This window comes from Cydia strobilella, chromosome 23 (assembly GCF_947568885.1).
Source record: "Cydia strobilella chromosome 23, ilCydStro3.1, whole genome shotgun sequence".
NCBI classification, from domain to species: domain Eukaryota; kingdom Metazoa; phylum Arthropoda; class Insecta; order Lepidoptera; family Tortricidae; genus Cydia; species Cydia strobilella.
The window spans coordinates 242,748-265,285 of record NC_086063.1 but is presented as its reverse complement, the minus strand read 5'-3'; the positions used below and the strand labels follow the sequence as shown (position 1 = coordinate 265,285).

Sequence of the window (22,538 nt, the reverse complement as noted above, 5' to 3'; positions counted from 1 at the left end):
CTAACCTACTTTTTAATCCCGACTGTTTCCCACAAACTCCGAAATTAAAAGTATCATTTCCACTTTATTGAAAAGTAAATCGCCTTGCATTCGCAACATACCACATCCAATTTCAACCTTAACACGTAGGTCATAAAGTTAGATTTTGCGTGTGGATGGGGAATTTTCATTTCTTTCCAGGGTTCATTTTGGTGGCATATTTGGTTTATGTCTTTTGCGACAAACATTCGTCTCTTTTAATATCGCATTTTGCGGATATGGGTTTGTTTAATAGGTATTTGGAGAAAAATTGTTTACTAGGTGAGTAGGTGACTTATTTTTGACTGTCAATTATGATTAATTTTCTTTGTTTATGCAAGTTATGCATACACAGATGTGTTTTGAGTCAAATATGTACCGATAATCGATATTTTTTAAATAATAATTTCGTTGAAATAAATGTCATATAGGAAGGAAAAAATGACCAAAGCCTCCAGTGTCCAGAGCTGGAATCGAACCAGCGTACCGCGTTTACCGGACAGGTGCCAGGTTCTGGAGGCTTTGGTCATTTTTTCCTTCCTATATGACATTTATTTCAGTTTGTAGTTTAAATAGTAGCAAAGATAGATATAACTCCGTAATAGATGGATACAGTCTAAGGAAAAAACGTGCCTCGAAAATCAAGAAAATTTGATTCTCGTTCAGAGGGCGCTACTAGTTTTAGCCTACAGTCGTATAGATGGCGTTGACGGTTTCGTTTGTTATTTAACAATTTTAACGCATATCAGTGAAAGAACATGGGTCAAAATCATAAAAATAATTAATGCAAAAAAAAAAAAACATTTATCTATATTTAAATACATTTTATCGTATTTTTATAAATCTTCATTTTTAGTTTTAAAGTGTGTCGACAGATGGCAGTGAATTTACTGGGGGTTACAAAATTTACTATGTCAGTACCGCTCTAGTATAAGTTACTCTATGATAGTAGTGTGTCTACTTGAAAAACCACAAATTAAAATATTTTCATAGAAAATAATTTAATTTGTTCTTAGAATAATTTCGTTGTTTGCTTGATTGATAATAAATTATCAGATTTTAATTACATTACCGTGAAAACAGAAGTTCTCAAATTGCGGGGATCTTGTTACTTCAATGAAGGCGTAATTAGAATGACGGAGAAAAACGTCCGCAATTTGCGAAGTTAGATTTTCGCGGCGTATGAGTATAATGTGAAACCGATATTGGACATGTAAAAATATTTTAAGGTCCATGTTAACCTACATCGGAGCACGTCGACATTCCGAATGAATAATGGAAACTCCATTCACATGTGTTACAAATAAATTATCATTTCATTTCGTATCATTTACATTTATTCAGATTCAGTAATATACGTTCAACCAGAGTATGGTCACTGTGTTATATTAAATTGCATTATATTGCAGTCGGATTGCAGTTCGTCTGTACCGCCCCTAAGTTGTAAACAAAATGGAAGAAATGGAAAGATTACGCATCTGGTAAACTTTGGTAGCTCACTAGACTTATATTGACCGGGATATAGACCGTGATTACCTTTTGTATTATTTGTGAGCTCCCGATATTTCGACGCAGTTACATGCATCATGTTCACGGGTGTTTGGTAGCTCAGTTTATTAAGAGCAATCGGACCAGTGTTCCGCAGTCGGAAGTTCGAGTCTCACCTGAAGCGGTGAATTTTTCAATTTTTCCTTAAATACATTTTTTGTATAACTCGCAGACTTACCCTATTAACTTTGGTTTTTAAATTTTTGTAGGTAAGTATGACCTAGGTACTACCAGGCGTGGCTCACTCTGCGATTACGTGGCGTCGCTACAAGTACATGCGGCCCACACCAATTTTGGTGTCTAGCCATAGTAGTTGCCGCGCACCGCTACGGAACGGACGCATGCTCGCGCTGGCGCCACCTTGCGGTCATATATCTCCTAATAGACGCGTTCTGCTAGAGAGTGAACCTTCTGTACCTAGTACTATTATTTTATTCTGTGCTATTACACACATGCGTATCAAATTTAACCAACAAGCGGATTAGGTGCTGCCCAATGCTTTAATGTCGGAACTACACAAGCGATCACATTACTGAACCAATTGGAAGCCATTTACGTGTTCGTTAAAGCGATTACTCAAGTTTTCGGGGGCTTATGATTATGCTTACAGTAAGGTAAGTAAGACTTCTCTACTGTATGTGTTAATGTTAAAACGCAGCGTAGCGTAGCGTAGGCGAACAACACGCGAACGTGAAGCGAAGCGATGCGGCTTTGATACCTATAGAAGTGTCTTACGTGGGCGATCTCGTTGCGAACGCGAACGCCGTGGGCCCGCCGCGCCGCGCCGCGCCATTCGCTTCGCGTTCGCGAGTTATTCTCTTACGTAAGACGCTGCGTAAGGCCGCCTTTACACCTGTAAGTTTTACTTACGGAAGTCACTTACGTAAGCGACTTACGATAATTTTTCAAGTGTAAACAGGTATTGTAAGTGACTTATTGTAATTTCTCACAGCTTACGTAAATTGGAAAATTACAGGTCTAAACACGTTCGAGTTTGTTTACGGAAGCGACTCACAGCTTATCGAACTAAATTGATAATAATAAGTTGAGAATGTCCGGTCCAAAACAAAAGCAAAATAAAAGCTGGTCACCGGACGAGGTAGAAACTTTGATTACTGCTTTTGAGAAACGTGGCGACTGTGAGAAGGCATTTTATTACTGATTTTGGAAGCAAATGTAAATGGGCGTGTAATAACTTTTGCAAGTTTAAACTTACACAACTTACGTAAGCATTTATTGCAAGTGTAAATGCAACCGTAAGTAAATTATGTAAATATTATGCAAGTAACTTACAGGTGTAAAGGCGGCCTAACGTTAGTAGACTAGCGAGCGTGTGTCTTTCAATCCGGAGGTTGCGGATTCAACTCCGGCTAGTACAAATGAGTATTTTGGGAACTTATGTACGATTAAGTTATGTATAATTTGATAATTACCAGTTGGCTTTAGATGAAAGAATACATTGTGTAACCGGACTGATCCCAATAAAGTTAATTTCCCCTCTAGGTTAGAACGTCAGGTGGCAATCGTTTTCGTAAAAACGAATACTTACGCCAATTCTTGGGATTAGTTGTCAAACAAACCCTATGAATTTGGGAGGGATCGCGGATGCCGCAATAACTGGGTAGTTATCTTTTACGTGTAGGTACCTACGTCTCTGATCCTAAGAACCACTGGCACCATCCCACTAACCCGGGGTTAACCGGTTAATCCTGAAGTTACCATGGTTACCAGTACAATTTGACACTGGGTTAATGGTTTAACCGGTTAACCCCGGGTTAGTGGGATGGTGCAAGTGGTGCTAAGTCAACAGTTTAATTTCCTAACGAAGTATAAAGTAATGTATAATCTCTTGGCGTAATGCCAAGCACAGCACAGCTAATGCATGTTCCGAAAACGGAACACATAATGCGTGCCGACAAACTGGTTAATTGCATCAATATAGAATAGAAGATAAGTGGTTAGGGTGAGTTGTGACAGAGGAGAGTTGTGACATCGTCAATTTTTTGTAATCTATTAACTAATAATGTAATCCTATTTCTACATAAATAATGACATATTTATAATTATTATCAAAGATAGATATAACTCCGTAATAGATGGATACAGTCTAAGGAAAAAACGTGCCTCGAAAATCAAGAAAATTTGATTCTCGTTCAGAGGGCGCTACTAGTTTTGGCCTACAGTCGTATAGATGGCGTTGACGGTTTCGTTTGTTATTTAACAATTTTAACGCATATCAGTGAAAGAACATGGGTCAAAATCATAAAAATAATTAATGCAAATAAAAAAAATCATTTATCTATATTTAAATACATTCTATCGTATTTTTATAAATCTTCATTTTTAGTTTTAAAGTGTGTCGACAGATGGCAGTGAATTTACTGGGGTTACAAAATTTACTATGACAGTACCGCTCTAGTATAAGTTACTCTATGTTATTTTTCAACAACGACGGGACTTAATCGCGTAAATTAAGTTTTAAATTTACCTCCGACGTTTCGAGGACGGCGTTGTCCCCGTGGTCTCGGAGAAGACTGGCTAAAGTTGACATCAACATCTAGGCGCGCGAGTTTTTCGAACTACCCGCACTTGGTCTTGTTTATTGACTTGAACGTTTTGCGCACTAGGGATGTCACCGGGTCGACACACAACACACAATATTCGAAAATAATAAAATAATTATTCGTATATAATTGTATGTAAAGTGTGCTAAACAGAAAATGTTAAATGACGTGTAACGCTTGTTATCAATAAACGATTGATTGATTGATTGAATAAAGAGCTCGCAATAGCGCGCGTTTGTTAAAGTTACTAGTTACAAACGCGCACTGTTGCGAGCTCGCTAACAGTTAATAGGTTCCAAAAAACGATAATGTCACAACTCTCCTCGTCACAACTCACTCGGTCTCCCTTCAAAAGTGGATTTAACCCGGTCTACCTTTCCTAAGGCCTTTCCACTGACGCGGAGGTGAGAGGAGACGTGTAGGAATCAAATCAACCAATGCTATTGATTTTAATCTAGCGGAGCGGAGAAGAGAACCAGTGCTATTGGTTGATTCTCGCATGTCTCCTCTCATTTCCGCTCATCTCCGCCTCAGTGCAAAGGTAGAATTTTGTACGTCAATGTATTTTATTGTGTTTTTTAAACTTTGAATATCGTCTCTCGGACGTAGGTAGATAATCGTATAATATATTTATGACCTCGATTTTATATGTCAGAAAGACAGTAACGCAGTATTTGGAGTAACGCTCGCAGACGATACTGCTTCATAAAAAAAGTATGTCAGAAAGACGCCCGGGAATCATTTTTTTACCGCCTATATGTATCATTATGACGATGACGCCACACCCCAAAACGCACTGTGTGAAAGAGTTGATTCTCAATAGCTTCTACGCGCATGTGACGAAGGCCAGTATAAGTTGACCTTTCAAAATAAACACCTGTTCAAGTCAAGTCTAATTCAATTCAAGTAATTGTTATAATTTGGACTGGGTCCGATACGACCTTGACGATAGTCTTGGTTATGGAAGGTAAGATAAGATAAGAAAATGAATCTTCATGTATCAAAAAATGACCTTAAAAACCATACACCTAGTATTTTGTCTAGATGTGCACCCGTGCGACCGTGAGGGACAGAACATACGCAATGCGACAAAATTAAAAACACGTTATACATTCATTCATAAACATTCTTGACAACATTCCAGAAACAACCTACGTAATTTGGTCGGGTTATTTGCTGCCCCTCCCCCATTTTATCTCTATATTATTATACCTCTATGGTACGCGATATAATCCGTTTTCATAGTTTTATTTCATGACGTTAACCCAGTGTCTAATTGTATTAGTAACAATGGTAACTCCAGATTTAACTGGATTTAACCGGTTAACCACGGGTTAGTGAATGGTGCAAGTCTAAGAAAACAAAGAAACACAGATAAGGTGCTGTTTTTTAATATTTACCAATATTACCATACTTTATTTTTATTTTTTATTTTATTTTAATAAGTACATCCACGTCGTATGTATTACATATGTTGCATTAAAATTGTGTCAAGGTACTTCACCTGATACAGTACGACAATTAAGGAGTACATAGCGTTGATTGTGTATAATAGGACTGGGAACGAGATCTTAAACTATACATAAAAAGAAACATTAAATTTGTAAAACAATTAACTAATATATACATTATTTACAATTTTACGGCAATCCTTAAACAAATTAATAAAAACTAATACTACTGGTTTACTACTACTATTTTCGTTTTGGCAATATCTTAGATTTAAATGTGGGTAGATGGTCGTGAAAGATGTCAATGAAATTTTTGCGAGTAGTAAGACTATTGTAACTACACTCTGATTCAAACGAACTAAAGAGATAAACGTATTATTGGACGACATGATTAGGAAGGTATACTTGTCAAAGCTTTTTGAATATGAACATCCCGGACTGGCGTACCGCCAACGATATTTCCACGATTCACTGAATTTTCATTGATTACGCATAGGTATTTCGGTCGGAGGTTAGTTACGTCTGTGAGTCCGGCGGCAATTGTATGTCAATGAGGAATGAGGTTCCGATTTGGAAATCCGTTATTAATTATTGGCGGTATTCATAAACGTAACTATAACGTCATTTTGACTTTTGTCTTGTTAGAAAGAGATTTAGAGGTTTAAAAACGACAAAAATTGTACGGTTGTACAAGACAGTGTACGGTGATTTGTTAGCTCTTGTAAATCGATAGCTAGACTTTACAATGATACTGGCGAAATAGTCCCACTGGGCTGAAGCCATAATTTTAAAAGAAGAAGAAGAAAGAGATTTAACAAAGGTTCGCGAAGTTTTAGGGGTATGGATGGTATAGAAAGGATGCCAATCTCTTATGGCAGAATTGTTGCAAAAGTGACCGCTTTCAGCTTTAAATAATAGTTCCTAATCTCTCCGGTGGCGCTAGTTAGGCTCTGGGACATGAGTGTAACATGAATCATCAAATAACCCGACCAAATTACGTAGGTTATTTTGGTAGTATTTCGGTGTATGGTGGCGCCGCCTAATTACTGTTTTTTGATGGACACTTTTCATACATAGAGATTTGGCTCCTTTATATAGTCTCCATGGTTTTAGAGGTAAGTGACTAATTGACTATCAGGTTCTGCAAACTTTTTCGCGCATGTTACGCAGCCGTTGTTTGTTTTTAATTCAGAGATAAACTAGAGTCGGAGGCTGACTGTCATATCGTTCGACATCATATAACATGCGAAATTTGACAAAATTGTTTGCAACTGACACTTCATTTCGAATAAAACGTCATCGCGACTGATATTAGAATAGAGGCCAAATCACATTTCTTTGTTTCTCAGAGATGTTCTAAATTTGAATGTAATTAAGGAATCGGTTATCGATAACGTAAATTTAAGATTACGATGCACCCACAGATACAGGTTTGGTAATATAGGCCATTACACTCATCACGTGATCTGGGTTCCGGCAGAATATCAGTGCCTTGCTCGAAAGAGTGAAGCGTATAGCTGAGTCGGCACCCTTTTGCTGTTGCTGCAATGCACACAGTGCAAGTCTTTCCGCTATTCCGGTTGGTTATATCTCTAATATTTATAAGATTTTGTATTTTGTTTTAATTGATTGTGTATTTTGTTAATTGTGTATTATTCTGTTTGTCGATATTTCTAAATTGTGTGTATTTGCAGCAAACAAACAAATAAACGCTTTATCTATCTATCTATCTATCCATTAGCTTATTGTTTCTGAATATATTATCGGGAGGTTATGATATTGTTGTAGATAATAGTTATTTACGATACAAGTGCGGAAAAGAGGAAATTCGAAACGAGTGGCGATAAATTAAAACACGACCGCAGGGAGTGTTTTAAATCGACACGAGTTGCGAATTACCTATTCGCAAGTGCATCGTACAACGTTTTACAGTACATATGGCCCTTTAAACTTTCGACATATGCACGAAAAGTGCTCTTTTACGCACTAGTGCGAGAAAGTAGCACCACATGTACTGTAAAAATATTTACTAGAGTTACACACGGCCATAATCTACGCCACACGCGCGTAGGTATAATAAAAGATGACGTTAGGTCGGGAGCCGGGATTCGAACCCGCAACTGGGTCAGATATAAATACGGCGCTTCCCCGAACCACACAGTCAAGGTTGATCCACGAAGCTTTCAGGCGTATTCTAATTTTAATTATAGGATATGAATTCGATCCGCATTAGATGTGGATCGGATGTGTCAGTTTCAAAACTGACATTTCTTTAACTACAAAAGTCACTTTTGACACTGATAGTTCCGATCCATATCTAATCCAGATCGAAATTATATCCCATAATTAAAATTAGAATATGCTTTTATAGCATTCGTCATGTTTTGCTTCTAACGCGGCTGTCTCACTGAAGGTACACAAGAATTATTGCAGCAGTATTGCAGCGCGACATTACTGCCGCAAATGCCAAAGTCGATGTTACTGCCATGAGTGTGAAACAGTGGATTCACCACCCAAAATCATTGTCATAAGTTCATAAAAATCCCCCGTCCCAATTCACCGTCCATTGCTCCAACAAAAATGCATTGACGCCAAGGGCCTGACACTCTTTGATAGAGAAAGATAGTCTTATTGCGATTCCTATAAGAGGAAAGAGAAAATACTGCCATACTTTGTCCTTATCACCGACCGGGTGGCATCATAGGTAGGAGGCGATGGCGGAATACCGAAATTTATAAGAGTAAAAATCCTATGCTGCCCAAATTTTATATGAATATTCTTTCTCTTAGGTCGCTCGATGGCGCGTCTATAACTACTTGTATATGCTATGTCTGTGATTGACGCTAAGTGTCATTGTTATGTTTAGTATATTAGGGCACGGGGAACGTGAGTCAAAGACGAGCGCTGCTTTAAGACTGGTTTATTATTTTTCTCCAACAACCCTCCACATGCTAATATATGACAATTCCCTTTTTAATAAAATAAAAGGAAAAAAAAAACTATTACGTTATATATAAACCAACTTAAAAATAAATTATGATCGAGTATCCATTTTACACGTAACATCAAAATATAAGTTGACATTGTAAATTATTTAGGTACTCATTGACTATAATACATTCCTTTCTGAACATGCAATAAGTTTTATCTGTTATCTCCTTGCTTCATTAAATAATAATCATCAGTGTAAATAACAAAAACGCATTACAATTCATTAATAGGTAGATTCTTAACTTTGGTAAAAATAAGTATTTATTACAATAAAATGCATTTCAATTCATCTATAGGTAAAACTTTAAAATTGGTATAAATAAATAATATAAGCAAAAATTTTGTTAATTAAAAAATAAACAACTTTGAGGTAAGTTAAACATTACCATTACATGCAATTGATTTCCTATAACAGTACAGTTACCTACTTAGTCTAAACTTTTTTCGCCGGGATTGGATTCACTGGATGTAGTTCACCCTTCATGATGTGGCTGGGAATCCCCACCGATCAGGAGGTCGTACTTCCCTGCCGGAACGAGTAGTTCGGTAAGTATTGTTTATGGGAACGTTAGAACCGGTGCTGGGCGAGTGTGGAGGGGATTGCGCGGGGGCGCGGGCGTAGGAACACGTGGGCGCACTGATCAGCTGTGCGTTATTTGTACCTACTCGTATATTTATGTCATCATAATTTGCACGCGGCAATTCATTATCAACCCTAAACTGTGAATCGACAATTATGTGTTTTCTGTTTCGTCTTAATACTGTGCCTGACTGTAATTGAATAACGTAAGATCTAAAACTCAGCTTTTTCAGTATCGTGCCAGCTATCCAAGAATTGTTATGTCTAGCTTTTACTTTTTGACCAATGTATAACTCCGGTAATTGTCGAGCTCCCCTATCATAATAAAATTTCTGGATGTACTGGCGGGCCTTCAAGTTTTTGACAACATCTTTCTGTATTCTCGGCATTAACAAATTAGGTGAACATGGAACTATACTTCTTAATTTCCTATTGTAAAATAATTCCGCCGGGGATGGTAGACTAGATGATATGGGTGTGTTTGCGTATTCCAGTAAAGCTAGGTTTAAATCTGTGTTATCAAACGTAGTTTTACGCATCATGTTTTTAATTACCTGTACGAATCGCTCGACTTGACCGTTCGATTGAGAAAACCCAGGGGATGACGTCACATGCTGGAAGGACCACTCTTTGGAAAACTGTTTAAAACTGTTCGAGCTAAACTCTGGGCCATTATCACTCATAAGTATTTCGGGAATACCGTGCCTCTTAAAAATAGTTTTTATTTTAGTGATGACATATTCGGTTCTTAGGCATTTTAATTTTACTACCTCTGCAAATTTGCTATAGTAATCTATTAGTAATAGGAACGATTTCCCGCCATAGTGAAAGACATCTACACCTACTTTGCTCCATGCTCGCTCGGGAACTTCATGTGGTATGAGGGGCTCCTTACTATTTTTCTTTCTATAAGTGAGGCATGCCTGGCAACGCGACAAATAGTCTAATAGTTGTGAATTTAAATTCGGCCAGTACATAATCTCACGAGCTCTTAATCGACATTTTTCTATACCTAAATGCCCTATATGAACTTTTTGTAGCATTTCTGTACGCATACACTTAGGAATTACAACGCGGTTTCCTTTCCAAACTATTCCAAAGGCAAGCGTGAGTTCATCCCTCACATCCCAATAGGGATTTAACAATGTATTTATTTTATTTTTGTGTGTCGGCCACCCGGACTTAATTACTTTAATTAGCTGCTGTAATTCATCATCCTGCTTAGTACACTTTTGTATTTCTAAAAAATGTGAATCTGTGAGTGGATTTGAAGTGGTCAGCGCACACACCTGCGCCTGCGCCTCGAGATAGTCGCGTGGGACGGAGCTCTCGCTCGCGCCCGGTGCAACTGCACGGGATAGTGCGTCCGCTATAAACAAGTACTTACCCGGCTTGTAAACAAGTTTAAAGGTATATGGCTGAAGTCTCAATAACATTCTTTGTAATCGCGCAGGTGCATTTGCTAACGGTTTATTTACTATGCTAATTAACGGTTTGTGATCTGTTTCTATAGTTACGTCACTTCGCCCGTATATATAGCTATAAAATCTTTCACACGCATAAACACAGGCATATAGCTCCTTCTCGATCTGAGCATACGATTGTTCGGCTTTTGACAGGGACTTTGAAGCATACGAGACTGGTAGGTCATCCTGAAGTAAACAGCAACCTAATCCGTGTTTACTCGCATCTACCGAGATCACTACTGGTTTATCGAGACTGTAATATTGTAAGACCGGTGGATTAGTCAAACATTCCTTTATTTTATCAAAACATTCTTGGTGTTGATGATCCCAGTGCCATTCTACAGATTTCTTTAATAGATCCCGCAAAAGGAATGTTTTCTCTGATAAGTTTGGGACAAATCTACCTACATATGTAACCAATCCTAAAAACCGTTCGACGTCTTTTGTATTTTGTGGCCTCGGGAGATTTTTTATCGCTAATATATGACTATCATCTGGCTTTATCCCTGAGTGGGTGATTTTATGACCTAGATATTTTAATTCTTTTAATCCAATTTTACACTTCTCACGATTTAATTTAATATTTATTTCCCTGCACCTCTCGAGTACCGCCTTAAGTCTCTGATCGTGAACTTCTTTTGAGTTTGCGTATACTAATAAATCGTCGACAAAAAGAATTACCCCCTCGATATCCTCAAAATGCTCATATAGTTTCCTATGAAATACCTCTGATGCAGACGAGATGCCGTATGGCATTCTGAGAAATTTGTACCTACCGAAAGCCGTATTAAATGTACATAAATCCGTACTTGACTCATGTAGTGCCACTTGCCAGAATCCATGTTTTGCGTCTAAAGTACTAAAGTACTTAGCTCCCGATAAACAAGAAGTTATTTCTTCCAAGGTTGGCAACAAAGTGCTCACGCCGAATAGCCTTGTTAAGGTCCTGGGGATCTAAACATATCCGCAGGTCGCCATTTGGCTTTTTTACCACCGTCATGCTATTCACCCAATCCGTGGGGCGCTCAACCTTGGCAATAATGCCTTGTTCCTGCATTTCTTGCAACTTATTTTTAATTTTATCTTTTAATGCTACCGGTAATTTCCTAGGGGAATGGACTACCGGTCTGACGTCATCTTTTAGCCTTATTTTGTAATTTCCTGGCAAACAACCTACACCTACAAAAATGTCTGAATATTCATCCAAAATTTCACTTTTCTTTTGTAACGTATATACTCTCTTAACCAAATTAAGCTCTCGACATGAGTACTTGCCTAGTATCGGCATCGAATCTGTGTCGACGACAACAAATCGTAAAACATACACATTCGTTCTATGTGTGACTTTTAAATAACATTTACCTACCACTTTTAACTGATCCCTTGAATACGCTTCCAACTTAAGGGACGTTTTAGTCAAATCAGACTCACGAATATTTAATTGTTTTAACCTACGTAAAGGAAGGACATTCACGTCAGCACCGGTATCTAACTTGAAAGCTATGTTTTTACCACAAATTTGTAAACTCTCTAGAAAATCATCTGTCTTTATATTCATATGTTTATTTACCTGATCGGAAGAGTCCTCACGCACCTCATAAATTCCACACATTCTCGAGTAGTGGTTAAATTTCTTACAACTTAAACATTGTTGTCCATATGCCGGGCACTTAAACTTTGCATGAACTCCACCACATTGTAGACAACCGCGATACATCGGTGTGTTGTGCCACTTTCTCTCCTCCCGGTAGCGTGAAGAAGGTAGGCCTCCTCTAGCACCCCTTGAGTCCTGATGCTGCTCTTGCTGCCGCGACGGACCTGGACGCGACCACTGCCCGCCCGGTCGCGTGCGCGATGACCTTGACCGCTGCGCTCGAGAAAACCGACGGTCCTTATGTATAGCATCAATCTCCTTCACTTGTGAGTTTGTACCTTGATTTTCATTAGAAATTTCATGTACATGGTGATGCTCAGTGCTCTCCGATTTCAAGGTCACAGCTTGTGCGCGAGATAATTCTGCCAAATTACCAATCTCTACAGCCTTTGTTAAAGTCAAATCTGGTTCCCTCAACAAGCGTTCTCGTAATGTTCCATCTCTTATTCCACATATCAATCTATCTCGCACTAAGTCTTAGCACAGGTCTTTGAATTCACATTTCACCGCCATTTTGTTTAATTCGAACACGTACTGTTCGACGGACTCGAATTCACTCTGATCGCGTGTAAAGAATCTGTGACGTTCAATCGTTAAATTCTTTTTTGGGTAAAAAAAATCATCAAATTTCGCCAACACTTTGTCAACCGTATCACATTTTGTTTGATCCGTAAACTGATCGTACACGTCTCTGCACCGATCACCAATGACATGAAGCAAAATATTTATCTGCACTATGGCGTCTTTCTTCCCGATTTCACACGCTGCATAGTAAATTTTGAAACTCTTTTTCCATTTGTCCCACTCTTTACTTAAATTACCAGATGTCACATTTACAAGATTATTTTCAAATATAAATGGCGGCGGTGGTTGCAAAATGGTTTCCATTGTACTTGGTAATTAGTTTTGCTTTTATATTTCACAACACTCAGTTTTTTATTACATTTATCTTATCACTTCGACTTCAAATAGCACTATTAATCTCTTTTAAAAACCGACTGCGCCATGTTTAGTATATTAGGGCACGGGGAACGTGAGTCAAAGACGAGCGCTGCTTTAAGACTGGTTTATTATTTTTCTCCAACAACCCTCCACATGCTAATATATGACAATTGTCAGTCACCGACCCAAAAATGCACAGGAAATTATCATTGTCAGTTGATAATTGTCAAGTTGGTAATATAGGTAAGTTACCTACCTAATCAGGTTATAGATAAGGAGCACTTTTTTTTGATATAACTTTTTATAACTAAGAAAAGCTGTAAAAAGTAATGAGATAAACTCATTTGTATTTGTATATTAGGAGGCAAACGAGCAACGAGCTTGATGGTAAGAGATTACCGTCGCCCAACACCAGAGGGATTGACAGTGCGTTGCCGGAATTTAAGATAGGAGTACGCTTTTTTCCTAAAAGTTCGAAGGTTGTATAGGTCCGGAAATTCTACGGGCGACAGTTCATTCCATAGCTTAGCTGTGCGAGGCAGGAAGTTTCTGGAGAAACGCACAGTTGAGGACTGACAACCATCTAGAGATGAAGATTGAAATGTTGTTGCGTAGAGCGATGGCGTAAAGAAGCGGCAGGGATTAAGATTAAGCTTTTCCTACACATGGTATGAACACAGATACTTAATTGAACATAAGCAATAGGTATCTTAATACAGTCTACTCATTATAAAGCTTTGATTGGTTATATAATGATATATATTAACGTCTGCGGTGACGTATATTGTATAGGGACGTAATTATAAGCATAATTAGGAATCTGATACTCGTACTCGAAATCAATCGACTTAATTATGTTATGTCTAATCATCTACTGAATTCTACGTATTGATGTAGGTTTAGGTAGGCTTAATTTTCTAAAGCTTAAGCAAGCACAGAAAAACGAGTAGGTATTTTTTTCTTAGCCTGTTGTTGTACCTCTGTGAAAATGTGCAGTAGGGCTAAGATGGTCGGCTCTTCACTGGCACTTTTCTTGGTTTAACTTTATGTATGTAGGTATGTACAGTAATGGTACACCGATTAGTGCAAATAATATTTTGTTAACAATTTACAGGCATTTGTGTTACCGAAGCAAGGTTGTTTTTAAAAACAACAGTCTCAGAAAATGTACTACTAGTAAACGAAAACAATTAACAAAAATTAAATACACCATTTCCTTCGCAATTAATATCAATTAGCAAGCATATCGTATGGTTCATATTTAATGTTAATTATACAGACCAATGACATACAGATATAAATAGTGTAGTGAAATCATCTGCTGAAGCCACTCGGTCATATTTGAAAATAGTTTTTACTACACTATTTCCTAATAGATAACGAAGGACAGGAAATATATACGTAGCTTGCTCATACATCTATAACAGATGATGAAGAAATCATAGCTTCTTGGTGAACAAATAAAAACAGCTTTATCCACGCAATAAATATTAAATACAATAAACGTCACTTTTTTACACCGTGGGATTAAATAAAACCGGCCAAAACGTAAAGGCATAGTGACCTCACATAATCTACGAAGTAATTCACACCGAGACCGTCTAGTTGCACCGCTTCACAAACTCTCAAGATCAGAGCAGTCGGTATACGTCATAGGCCCTGCGATATACAACCGCCTCCCAGATACCATAAGAGATGCACCGTCTCACCCATCCTTTAAAAGGAATTTATAAGTGTGGCTGCTCACAAAAAACTTTTATACTGTTAATGAAATAATGGAACTGCCAATGACTTTATAATATAAGAATTAATTATATAATTTTTTTTTTGTAATTTATTATATTCTATTTATTATTTATTTATTTTAAACTTTATTGCACATAAAATTATAAGTGCAAATGGCGGACTTAATGTCATAAGGCATTCTCTACCAGTCAACCACTGGGCTAAAAAGAGATGGTTGTTAGGTGCAGGATTAATACTCGAAAAATTAAAACGATAATCGCTACCTACTATTTACAAAATAAGTATATACAAAGTAAATACTAATTAATATACTATGAATTCATAAACTTAAACATATACTTTATATGATATACTTACATAAATTAATAATTAATTATTTTTTTCTATTAATTATGAATTGATGACATTACAATGTTGTGTATATTTTCTGTCGAAATACTCTGTAATTGTGTCATCTCTATGTTTATTGTACAAAATTGTATTTGACGTGTACCTGTATTGTACCAATAAAGATTGTCTTATCTTATCTTATCTTATCTTATCTTATCAATACAATACAATCATTTATTAATAAAATTACAATTTTACACGTCATAGTAAAAAAGAACGTCTTAAAAGAGGTTTCATCAAATTATACTTTGGCACAGACTTTGGCTTTGTTCCGTAACTCCTACCATACCTATAAGGTAGTATATATTAAGTTATTTAGGCTAAACCTCGTAGCTATTCCTTGCATGAAAACCGCATCCTATCTCCGGGACGATAACCGGTTCCCGGATTTTTCCGGTTACCGGAACGCGGTAGCGTCCGGCAAATGTCCGACGTTTGTACAAGTAATGTGGAAATGTAGGATTTGTGCTATTTCTAGAAATAATATTTTGTAGATATTTTTATTTTCATGAGTGCAAGAGCCAGGTCCTGATTTTAATTTCTTGTTCTGAAATTGATATGGATTTGATCTGTTAGCGCCAACTGTTGACAGCTCACAGATCATATCCATTATCTATAACAGTTTCAGTAGGCCTAGCACATGATTGGCGTGACAGTATCTCGCTACGAGATAGACTACCCGTCTTTTTCTAACTGTATTAATTAAAGAGGGACGGGTAGTCTATCTCGCGGCGAGATATTTACTGTCGCGCCAATCATGTGCTAACCCGGCTGAACGACAAATTGAAATCAGAATCCGGATCGGTCATTGGCAATAACGAATATTTAGGGATTGCATTAAACGAGAATCAATGCAACATGATTATTTTTATTATTTGTTGATTATCATTCCATGGTAAATCATTTAGGAACAGATAGTTGAATTCCCAGAATCGTTTAAATATCTTAATTAAAATTTTACTAATAGAATTTTACTAATAAGCTCAATAGAATAATGGGAAGTGAGTCTATTTTATCTGAACAAACTGAACATGTTTTGGCCTGAACAAACATAATAAATTACGTACACACAAACAAACATTGCAAGTTAAATAAAAGCTTGTAAAATTAGGTACTTCACTGATATTTAAAGACGTACCTCTTAACTCATAAAGTAGATGACGTTGTGTGACTATTCTTCATAATGCGGTGGTTGTGCGTTCTGTGATTTCTGTGCCAAACTCTCGGAGAGCGACTATAATAATTCTCTGAACTCCGTTCCATACACTTCGTTATTACGAAGCCCATTGTGCTCGCCATTTGCAAGCACGACAACTTTTACAGAAGCTACAACTTTGTGAAACGGGGGACGTTATATTGTGTGGCGTAATATCGGAACTGAGATGAATTCTAAAACTGCTAATATGTAGAAATTTTAGAAGCGTGATTGAAATAAATATTTCAATCACCCATGAATCACCTATGTCCCAATCAAAGTAGAATTCTTTTATTAGGTCACTAGATCGGTTAAAACTATATTATTATTATATGTATGTATGTATGTATGTACCTATATAAACTCTTTATTGTATAAAAACATAGAACACAAATATGGCACAGAAATAGGCAGTACAAAGGCGAACTTATCCCTTTAAGGGATTTCTTCCAGTTAACCTTTGAGTAGATGAGAATTGATGAATTGATTGATTGATGATTGATAGATATACTATGTCTAAATGAACCTACAGCATAACTAGTGTTTTGTGCGAGTTAGAATGCAATCAGAAAATTATACAGGCTACAAGTATGAAGCCCTTAACTTTCTGTGTGTATAGCAGAGACCTAAACGTGACATACTTATGCCAAAAAATAGTTTTTCTCAAAATAGCCAAATTGGGCACTGGAGGTCTTGGTCACTTTTTCTTTCGTATAGGAGGAGAGGAGGTTTAAAGCCTAAAAGAGTCTAATCGCCCAATGAAGAAGAAGAGATTATTTAACTGCACATCATAATTTTCCATGCACCAGCAATGTCACCAGCTGCCACAAGGCACAGTGGAAATTGTGGTCGAACGTCTCTGAGCCTGGTAGTTGGTATGCAGTCTGCATTTAAATTCGGAATCTTTATTAAGTACTCGAAAAGCTATGTGGAATCTTTGCGGGCTGAAACAGGCATAATACAAATTATTTACTTAGGAGCTTTACAGAATAAATTTAATATTTCTAATGTTTCTCACATTTAAAAAAATATTGACTGAGGTAAACGTTACCAACATATACGAAAGTATAATCCAATGGGTGAAATTGAGTACATGCACATAAGGTAAAGGTACAAATGCTTGACATGCTCATGTCCAATAGATGACACTTTGCTGTCACCTCTATTGACGATGACATGTTTAATGGTGACATGTTCTATGACACGTTCTGGTGCAGAAGAAATAATTTATCACGTTAATTTATACAATAAGTGTACCTATGACAAAAATGTGCAAACTGTAAAGACCGAACAAAAATATATTATTCCGCTGAAAACCACCACAAAAACTTTATTAAATTTCTGTATTGTTTTTAGTGTTCCGTACCCAAAGGGGCTCCCATACAACAAACGTGATTTTTTTGCTGTTTTTTTCCGTAATGGTACGGAACCCTTCGTGCGCGAGTCCGACTCGCACTTGGCCGGTTTTTTATAGGTAATATGGTAGATATGCTTTTTATTAGGACATCTACATTATCTAGGTCAGAGCATCAACAATACTCGTATTTATACTCAAGATGGCCCCCAGGAGCGAAATTCGAACTAACAAATTGACATGAATTTGATTTCATTTCGTCATTATTTGCCGTTTATCTCGCACGAACTTCTAGAGTAATTTTGTTTTTTACGTTTTGTAATCGGAGGAGTGAATATGCAAGTACTTAATACTGAAAAACTTTAACAATCGGGCCAAAGCCACCCCAGAAATAAAAAACCCCAAAATCACCAAAATGCACCTATAAAACAATATAAATAATTTTAGATACTACCTGAAATAAAACAATATATATAATTAAGGCTACACTTAGTTAAGATAATCTCTAAATATAGAGATTGTAACTTACAACTGACATGACTTTTTGAATTAAACAGACTTATTTTAGGTGTTTTCAAGGTACGTGTATATTCATCAAATGCGAACGAGATTCAGTTTGAGTGTAATATATCAAACACCGTCCAAGTGCGAGTCGGACTTGCGCACCGAGGGTTCCGTACTTTTTAGTATTTGTTGTTATAGCGGCAACAGAAATACATTATCTGTGAAAATTTCAACTGTCTGGCCGTCACGGATCATGAGCATGGAGACTGTATAAAGGAGCCAAATCTCTATGTATGAAAAGTGTCCATCAAAAAATAGTAATTAGGCGGTGCCACTATACACCGAAATACTATCAAAAACAACCTACGTAATTTGGTCGGGTTATTTGTTGCCTTATATGGTTCATGTTATACTCATGTCCCAGAGCCTAACTAGCGCCACCGGAGAGATTAGGAACTATTATTTAAAGCTTAACGCGGTCACTTTTACAACAATTCTGCCATAAGAGATTGCGATCCTTTCTATACCATCCATAATCATGAGATACGCCTGGTGACAGACAGACAGACGGACGGACAGACGGACAGCGGAGTCTTAGTAGGGTCCCGTTTTGAAAAAATGAATCAATATCAGATCCAAGTTCGAATGCCGCTCGAGGAAACTCTTGAATATTTGAATGGGAAAGAGTTTGTATCAAGATAAATGAGTTTGCAGCGTTTGATAAACGAGGACTGGTTAATTATATCACTTGAGGGGGGGCTTAAGGATTTAAGGGTTTAAGGGGGAGTGTGAAATTGTGAGGGGGGAAGAACGTTTAATGTAGGGTATTGGGTTGATAAGTTTTTGTGTGAAATTTCGATTATGAAGATTTTACGGGCAAAGTTGCATAGGAATTTCAATAACTATAAAATTCCCATGAGACTCATTAATATTAAAACTATTTAATACGGGTCACTCACGTATTATTAAGTCGAATAGCTCGACATGTTTCGGCCCAATTTTCGAGGATCCTCTTCACTAAATATTTGAATAATAATATATTTTTAATATTTGATTTATTTATGTGTGTGATGTGACTTAATAATACGTGAGTGACCCGACGTTTTAAAATAATTTTAATATGAATATATATCGGTATAATTAAGCTAGATACTAATGAAGAACGGTAATGTAGCGTATTGGGATAAACATATATATGTGTGCAAAGTTCGTTTATCGAAACACTTTACTATAGTTAGCAAAGTTGCATAGGTAAGTTATAAAATAATTAACATAAATGAGACATTTTCTGAAATTACATACTACTTAATAAGTTTTTGTGCAAGACTTCATTTTAGAAAGTTTTAGACTAAATTCTGTCACAAGTACAGTCAGAATCAATAAAACAGCGCGCTAAAAGTATTTGCCATCCTCTTATACTTTTCCAAATATAGATAAATCTCTGCAGTCCTCGTTCAAAACTATCTAATGTGCTATTTACAGTACTTCTATTTTTTCTGTATTTAGAGACAAATCTCTTTTTGTTAAGCTATTAGTAAATTATATCTAGATAATTTAAAGCGTAGTCTTATCCTCCACTTTGGCTGACTGTACTGTCGCCATCAGATACATCGGAGCGGCCAAGGTGCTCAAAATCTGAACACGCACCTAGCGCCTTGATAATAGAGGCGTGTTCAGATATTTGTGAGCACCTTGGCCGCTCCGATATCTGATGGCGACTCTACATTATGTGCGGTGGCCACGAATTATATTACCATCTAAGTAGAAGTTGAGATGACGTGTTTTTCTTTATGTGTTTAACCCACTGTTCCAAATAGCTAGTTCATTCATCTCTGTTATTACTCCATATCCATACACTAAGAGCAATTAATAGCAGAATAGCCGGAGTGACCCATTTCGGGGACTGGCAATGTTGCCAGCCTCCCCGAACAAGTTATACGTTGGCGGTAAAGAGTTCATTAATGTAGGCCAGGGATAAGTGAAAGAATATAAAATATACAGTTTGCTTTTGTTATCACTGACCAAACACTGAGCGGTTGTATACATGTGTATTCATGTAGGTCATACTGAACAACTTTTACTATGGAGCCAACCCCGGAATCGCAATAAAAAAAATCAGCTGTTCTATAAAAAACATTGACTGATATGGATGAAACAGCAGATTTTTTTTTCGCGATTTCGGGGTTGGCCCCATAGTAAAAGTTGTTCAGTATGACCTACATCTTCATCCCCCCGTATGGTCAGTGATAACAAAAGCAACCTGTATACAGATTTAGGTTTTTATTGTAGGCATTTTTTATGGAGGCAAACGAGCAGACGATCTAATTTTGAAGGTACTAACGGCTAAATTTCTGGTCTAATAAAAAATATGTTTTATGTTTCACTAATGGTAGTCACCATATTGGTAAGTAAATTGAAGCTAGGCGGCGCACAGAACTCGACGCTGAGCGCGACGAGCTAAAGCAGACCACCTGTGGCCATACGTTACAATTATGTCGGAGGGGTGCTGACCAGTAGGCCGAGCACATGATTGTCGCGACAGTATCTCGCCGCGAGATAGACTACCCGTCGTTTACTAACTGTATGAATTAAAGGGAGACGGGTAGTCTATGTCGCGGCGAGATATTCTCGCGCCAATCGTGTGCTAGCCCGGCTGCACCGAGTGTGGTCACACATTCGCTGCAAAAATTGGCTATGTCAGTCACCTGAGAGCGCACCAGCGACGCTCTCAGTGGTAAAACGCAATCGCTGTGGCCGCAATCGGCTCGAAGATGATGATGAAGTAAATTGAAACTTAATAAATCTCAGATCAACAACAACAACAACATCGTGAGGTTCTGTAAGTCGCAGCGGCTGAGATGGGCGGGTCACCTTGAAAGGATGCCGGACAAGAGGGCAGCAAAAGTAATGACAAGGTCAACGCCGCTACAAAAAAGACCGCATGGCAGGCCTAAGAAGTGTTGGATGGATTGTGTAAAGGAAGATCTAAGGAAGATGGGAAATTTTACCAACTGGAAGAAGGTCGCCAGGCACCGCGACAACTAGAGGAAGATTGTGGAGGAGGCCAAGACCCACAAAGGGTTGTAGCGCCAACGGAAGTAAGTAAGTAAGTAAATCTCAGATGGATTTTCACGATGGCTTGATATTACTCGTGCATCTTCCGATCGCCAATAAACACAAATCAAGTCAATGTCAAGTCAAAATACCTTCGAACAGGCCTCTGGTTGTCTTTCAAACGGTGGGGAGGTAGGGGGTGATTCATGACAAATAATTACGCTCTCGACCTTCCGCGGCTAATTGAATATTTACATAAGGGTTCGGTAAAAGGTAGCAATTTGCCGGTATGTAGATACCTGCACAAATATTTATAAGTTAATATCTGTCAATAGACAGGTGTGACAGAAAAATATTGAAGCATAATTGTTGATTGAAATAATTAAGAAAAATTTTGATACGTAGGTATATATTTTTACTATAACAATATTTCATTTCATTTATTTATTCACAAACAATAATACAATTGTGTCTGAATGTTACATTATTACCTAAATTTTTAATTTTATTTTTGATTTAAACTATCTGATAGTTAGAGATAAAGATAAGATTATTAAGGTTATTTTTATAACTTAGTATTTATTTTATATTATTGTTTTTTGTTGTTTTTTTCTTGTTCCTGACATTCGACAATACCTAGGTTGGGCAGCTATGTATACATTGACATCTCTTTTTTTGTGACATTTGTTTTATTTATTAATTTTATATTCTTTTATTTTATTTCTGTTCTAATGTTGTTGACGATTTTTTAGTGGAAGCCTTTGTTTTATCCCTTTTTGTAAAATACTGTGCCTTTTCTTTAACGCATTCACTGTCAGGGGGCGTGGCCTAGGAACAAACTTGTATAACGGTGAACGCACATGTGCGTTGGGGGCAGTGAATGTGTTAAGAAATAAATATACCTAATCTAATATTGTCTTCGGTTACCGCGATAGTTGCTCATGAAATAAAACTATCCCCTTTACCCGTTCACCCGTAGTCACCCGTTGACCACGAACGCTGTAAATGATTCGAAACGTCGGGATGTATTATAATTTCAATATACGCGATATAATCCGTTTTCATAGTTTTATTTTATATC

The 22,538-nt window shown here is 37.2% G+C and overlaps 1 protein-coding gene, 1 long non-coding RNA gene and 1 pseudogene across 14 annotated transcripts in view; 1 reads left to right on the top strand and 2 right to left on the bottom strand.

Moving 5' to 3' along the window:
• LOC134751805 (uncharacterized) overlaps window positions 1–22,538 on the top strand; it is a 149,966-nt gene that overhangs the window by 114,311 nt on the left and 13,117 nt on the right. The window lies entirely within an intron of this gene.
• The window catches only part of LOC134751771 (hemicentin-2-like), a 634,647-nt gene that overhangs the window by 607,602 nt on the left and 4,507 nt on the right, over window positions 1–22,538 (bottom strand). The gene's annotated exons all lie outside the window — the stretch shown is intronic.
• LOC134751729 (uncharacterized) lies at window positions 9,018–13,195 on the bottom strand (annotated as a pseudogene).